General features: G+C 43.6%; 1 pseudogene; it reads left to right on the top strand.

Annotated features, from left to right (window-relative positions):
• Positions 1-2,674: 2,674 nt before the first annotated feature.
• Positions 2,675-5,805, top strand: LOC147903799 (pentatricopeptide repeat-containing protein At2g27610-like; annotated as a pseudogene).
• The last annotated feature ends 860 nt before the right edge of the window (positions 5,806-6,665 follow it).

Here is a 6,665-nt window from a genome sequence, read left to right as displayed (position 1 = left end):
TCCTTAATATTAAATTTCATAAATAAAATTAAAATTTTATTCCTTGAAATTAAAGGCAACATAGGATCCCAACCTTGTGACTTGGTTGATGGAGGCGGGTCCCTAACAAGTCATACTACTTATTCTAATATAGAGATATACATGTGTAGACATGAAGGAAAATGGCATAAATGCATAAGAGTATAATCCATTCCATTTTATTTAGAAGAAAATGGTGATCAATTCTATGTTCCCACACTCTTTTAGATCATTATCCCTTCATCTCATGCTCTTCTGACACTCTCGAGGTAGTCCCTAAAAGTCAAAATGAGCCTTGTTTTCCCATTGTCCTATCATAGATCTTCACTAACCGAAAAATACATCATATATACCTCCATGATATGAACGAACGGTTTTTTTTTTCCATTTCTCCTTTCATTTGACATGGAGAATTTTTAAGAGTTGGTTATTGACAAAGAAACATCCGAATGATGATGCCATTATGAATCTCAACTTTTATTCAAAATCAATTAATTAATCTCCCTGCGTGGCTTAATGAAACTAAGTTAAGCTAAGGTTCATTTCTTAATGTGCTGATTAAGCTATGTTAATGGAAAATCAACCCCCCCCATCTTGCTTAATCCTCCCACTCGATGTGCCTCTCCTCCGTCCTTACGCCCCCCTCCCTCTCTGCTCCCCACCTCTGTTTGTTTCATGGACACCAACCTCCATCACTTCCTCATGGATGCCAACCTCCCCTTGCCTCACGAACTCCCTGTGCCTCTCTGCCTGCTTCACCCTCCCTCCATGTTCCCTCTCTTCCTCCATCTCTCTCTGCCTTGGCGCCTCCTACTTTGCCATTTGTTGCCCTCCTCATGCTTTGCTTTGCCAACTCTGTCTCCCACCCTCTTGCTTCGGTACTTACCTATAATTAGGTTTTTAGGCTCCTACTTCAGCGGGGTGTGGCAAGTTTAAGGGACACTAGTCATTGCTAGAGGTTTCAGTGATGTGCATTTGGAGAAATGGATTTTTGCAGAGCCACATGTAAAGAAGCTCGAACTAAAGCCAAACTGCGAGTTTCTAATTCGAGCATCAGATGTGGTATGTGACAAGGTAAGCAATGTATGGGTGAGATTGGTCTACCATTTTTTATATTTGCAATGTTGAAGGCTCTGTTTGATGTTGTGTGCATTGCCGATTTCCCTTTGGAGTTAGGGAAATGTTCCCTCACATAGTGTATCTCTTCTCAATTTCAGGCCGACAATCAAGAAGTAGTGGACTGTACCAAAGGCTCTCTTGCCAGCCGTCTCTCCTCTTAGCGATCCTATGATGCCTCATCTTCGATCCCCTAGACTTGTAGCTCCCCATTAGTTTAGCTATGTTAGTTTAGCTAAGTTGCCAATTTTGCATGTTTGATCAGGCTTACCTTGATAGACATCTAATTAATGTAATTTTTGTTTTTAGCATAAGATTTTTTGAAGTGTTTTAGGTGCATAGTGCTATGTAAGGAAAATGTGTATCAGGAAGGACACATTTCTTGGCCTTATAATTTTTGCAGAGAAAGCTCTTTCAAACTTAGAAATGTGTGTCAGCATCTAGTTGGCATGCTCATGAGACTTTTGAATTGAAAGTTAGAGATTTTAGAAGAATTGGACCCACTAGAGGTTGCCTCCATAGACCTTCCTATGAGATGCAGGTTTTCTAGGCAAGGGGCTGACAGGGTATAGCTACTAGTTGCCCTCTTGTCGTGCCTAGAGGGTAGAACCCAGGGAAACTTGAACGGCAGTAGGGAATTTATAATTTAATGGTGGCAAGAGTGAAGGCTGGTGCTCCACGTAGGCAAAGATGCAAGGAAGGAGGACCCTTGGGCACCTTGTAGATCCTCTTCAGTAGGACGGTATGACAAACAAGTGGCTAGGTGCACGTTTTCTATGGGGATGACCCAAGGCCTTCTATAGGGACGACCTCAATAAATTCGGTCGTCTCGGAAGGGTAGGTCTTATTGGAGTTGAAGAAGGATTTAGGAAATTAGAAATTCATTGCCAAGATTGTTTCCAAGCTCCACTTGCTTCTATGGAAATCCTCCATCTTTTTCTCTAGTCTCTGTCTTTTAATCCTCCATCTTTTTCTCTACTCTCTCTCTTTTTCTTTTTCCAAGCTTATTGAAAAATCAGCAAATGCATCTTCTTTCTCGTGTGTATCCTCTCTGTCTCTTTCTCTCAAATCATCCCCCTGAGTCTTCTCCCTCTTTTTTGCGCTGCACATCCAATTAGTCTCCGCCCTCGGCACATCCTTCTTTTTCGCTATTTTGGATCTTGGGCAGGACTAATGTCGATGAAATCGATGTCAAATTTAGCATGGATGACTTGTCCTCTCTCTCCTTCTTCGCTTCAAAGCTTCAACCTTGGCACATCTAACACACTACGGCCCTTGAAATGTGAGTTCTTCTGGATTTCTGGTTGCTTTCTGTCGACTCACCTTGCCCAACTGCCTTCACACGGCCATGTACCAATGCTTAGATTTTTTTCGACACCCGACACCGACCCACTTCTGCAAAAGCAGATAGATCAAGTACTGAGCGCTTATGCATGGAGTACTGCACCGATCCCTACCATTGACTCAACAATCGAAACACTACATGTACGACGAACTGAACTCGATCCTTTTTTAGCTGGAGATTCACTTCTAGCACACACACCCAAGAGCCCCAGATTTCAAGCAGAAACTCACCAGCCTATGGATTGATGCCTGGGTTAAAGGCATGCTCCAGAAAATGGAGACTGCAAACAATGCCATGCACAGCCCCATAGCACAACTGCCAGAGCTTAGCTTAGAGGAGACACTCGCTTCTTTGGAACGCATGTCTCATCCGCCTTCGGTTGAAAACTTAATATGCATCTTGCGCAAGTGCAGAAAACAGAAAAATCCAGCGTATGCCTTGCGCTTGCATGCCTACCTGCGCAAAAGTGGGCTGGAAGCTCATAAGTCACTGGGGAACTACCTCGTCCCAATGTTCGTGGAAGTTGGAAGCATGTGTGATGCCCAGCAGGTTTTTGTTAGGTTGGTTGATCAGAATGAGTACTCCTGGACTTCTCTCATCACAGGTTATATTGAATGTGGGGAGTTAGAGCATGCCTTCGTACTGCACCAAAAAATGCAGGAGGATTGTGTACATCCTAGTGGGCATACGTTCGTGGCCTTACTAAAGGCCAGTGCCAGGCTGAAAGATAAAGAAAGAGGCCGAGAAATACATGTTGAAATTATGAGAATGGGATTGGAAAGAGATCCTTTCGTTGGTAGCACCTTGATTGATATGTATGCCAAGTGTGGCTTGCTTGCAAAAGCACAGGAAGTGTTTGACAAACTTCCAGTTCGAGATGCAGTCACCTGGAATGCACTTATTGCAGGGTATGCTGAACATGACCTTGGTCAGGACGCACTGAACTGTTTTGAACAGATGCAATTGGAGGGCGTCTCTCCAAGTGCGGTCACATTTATTTTCAGTTTGAAAGCTTGTGGCAGCATAGGAGCCATAGACAAGGGCCGGGAGATACATGCTGAGATTGCGGGAAAGGGGCTGTTGAAAAGAGATCCTTTTGTTGGTAACACCTTGGTTGATATGTATGCCAAGTGTGGCTTGCTTGCAAAAGCGCAGGAAGTGTTCGACAAACTTCCAGTTCGAGATGCAGTCTCGTGGAATGCACTTATAGCCGGGTATGCTGAACATGATCTTGGTCAGGGTGCACTTAACTGTTTTGAACAGATGCAATTGGAGGGCGTCTCTCCTGATGCGGTCACATTTATTTGCAGCTTGAAAGCTTGTGGCAGCATAGGAGCCATAGACAAGGGCCGAGAAATACATGCTGAAATTGCGAGAAAGGGGTTGTTGGAAAGGAACCCTTCTGTTGGTAGCACCTTGGTTGATATGTATGCCAAGTGTGGCTTGCTTGCAAAAGCACAGGAAGTGTTCGACGAACTTCCAGTTCGAGATGCAGTCTCATGGACTGCACTTATCGCAGGGTATGCTGAACATGACCTTGGTCAGGATGCACTGAACTGTTTCGAACAGATGCAGGTGGAGGGTGTCTCTCCTGATGCGGTATCATTTTCTTTCAGCTTGAAAGCTTGTGGCAGCATAGGAGCCATAGACAAGGGTCGAGAAATACATGCTGAGATTGCGGGAAAGGGGTTGTTGGAAAGAGATCCTTTTGTTGGTAGCAGCTTGGTTGATATGTATGCAAAGTGTGGCTTGCTTGCAAAAGCACAGGAAGTGTTTGACAAACTTCCAGTTCGAGATGCTGTCTCGTGGACTGCACTTATCGCAGGGTATGCTGAACATGACCTTGGTCAGGATGCACTGAACTGTTTTGAACAGATGCAGTTGGAGGGTGTCTCTCCTGATGCAGTCACATTTGTTTACAGCTTAAAAGCTTGTGGCAGCATAGGAGCCATAGACAAGGGCCGGGAAATACATGCTGAGATTGTGGGAAAGGGATTTTTGGAAAGAGGTCCTTTTGTTGGTAGCAGCTTGGTTGATATGTATGCCAAGTTTGGCTTGCTTCCTAAAGCACAGGAAGTGTTTGACAAACTTCTAGTTCGAGATGCAGTCTTGTGGAATGCACTTATCGCAGGGTATGCCCAGCTAGGAGAGAGTGAAAAGGTTTTTATTATGCTTGACAGAATGAGAGCAGAAGACGTAAAACCGGATGGGGTCACATTCCTTAGCATTCTTACTGTATGCAGTCACACAGGTCTAGTAGAGAAGGGCCAGACATACTTTGAGGCCATGAGCAAAGACTATGGCATCACTCCATCTATTGAGCACCACAATTGCATGGTTGATCTCCTTGGCCGTGCAGGCCAATTAGACAAGGTAGTAGGGATGATAAAGAAGATGCCGCTCAATCCTAATCTCGTGTTGTGGAGTACTGTGTTGGGTGCTTGTTGGAAGTGGGGGAATGTGGAGCTTGGAAGGTGGGCCTTTGAACATGCAGTGGAATTGGATAAAAAAGATGCTGCAGCTTATGTCTTGATGTCTAACATCTATGCAGATGCTCACATGCAGGAGGACGCTAAGCAGGTTGAGTTAATGAGATTAAAGGAACAAGCACAGAAGAAGCCAGGACAAAGTTGGACTGATGTTGGCGGAATTGTGCACTCATTTTTGGCAGGGGATACAGGACATTCCCAAAGCAATTATATATATATATGCAAAGCTAGAAGATCTTTCTTTCAAAATAAGGGTAGAAGGATATGTACCAGATCTACATTGACTATCCCAAGCCATATCTGATACCATAAAGGAATTTGAGTTATGTCGGACAGTGAGAAGTTGGCTATCGCTTGTGCCCTGATCAATACACCCAAGGGGGACCCATACATATGAAATTTTTTTCGGGTTTGCAGAGACTGTCATTCGGTTAAGCCAAGCAGTGAACTATTCTTGTCAGAGATGCTAGCTAGCCGCTTTCATGTTTTCGAGAACAGAAAGTGTGCTTGGTGACTATTGGTAATCCTAGTTGTCAGAGATGCTAGCCACTTTCACGTTCTCGAGAACCGAAAGTGTGCTTGGGGATTATTGGTAGTGTTTGTTCCTCTTACTTGAAATGTTGACACTAGCATGAAAGAACATAGTGAGGCAGACCCAGACAGAGAACGAAAGGATGAATGTGAGTTGGGATCGTGTGTGCTTTAGTGAACAAGGTTGTGGATCTGTTCTTTAAATCAAGCAGTTTTTAGAAATCTAGTCTCAGACCTCAAAAGGCTTTTGATTGCTGCAAAGTACAGTTTGTGACTTTTTCATGATATTGTTGAATAATAACTGTAGGTACCCCAAAAGATGTACCGTCATTCTTGTCTATTTAATGGAGACACATACACCATTTTTTTTCTTGGGGTGAAAACACACACACACACACACGGGCGCACGAGTTATTTATATCCACAACACACACACAAGCAACATGATGTCATAACCTCAGCACCGTTCTTGGTCCGATACAAAGACATCATGGAGCAATTACACCAAAATCACCAGCTATAAACCCACCTTTAAAGTTCATAAATGGAGAACATCAACATATACTACAAACGCATCCTACAAACATCAAACTAACCAAGGTAGATGCATGCATGCATGCGCGCGCGTGTGTGTGTAGGTGATAGTTGGGACCATTTCCTGTATTATAATGACAACTAGATTTCACCCCCCAAAAAAAAGTGTGCATGCATGTGTGCGCATGTGTATGTGTGTGTGTGTGTGTGAAAAAAGAGTATGTGTGTGTGTGTGTGTATGTAGTGAGAGAGAGAGTGAGATTCCATGCTAGCCCTCGTGCTCCCATGCTACAGTTGCTTGTTTCTCCCTCAGCTTGATACCCTCGAGGTTCCTTTTGACGTCCATTTTGTGTCTGTACGCTCTGTCAGAAAATCCGAAAAAAAAATAAATTTTACTGCCAAAAATCCGTATGATTTTGTCCGTACATTCAAAAAAATCCGTACAGTTTTGTCTGTACAGTCAGGGAAGTCCGTACAGTTTGCCTGTCAGAATTTTTTTTAAAACTGTCAAATTCGTACGATTTTGTTCGTACAGCAGAAAATTTCGTACAGTTTTGTCCGTACAGTCGGGGAAGTTCGTACAGTTTGCCTGTCAGAAAAAAATTTCGTATTGTCAAAAATCCGTACGATTT

The sequence above is a fragment of the Dipteris shenzhenensis genome, chromosome 3 (genome assembly GCF_047967505.1).
Source record: "Dipteris shenzhenensis isolate YYH24624 ecotype China chromosome 3, Dip_SZ_1.0, whole genome shotgun sequence".
In the NCBI taxonomy this organism is placed as follows: Eukaryota; Viridiplantae; Streptophyta; class Polypodiopsida; order Gleicheniales; family Dipteridaceae; genus Dipteris; species Dipteris shenzhenensis.
This window is presented reverse-complemented; position numbering and strand designations above follow the sequence as displayed.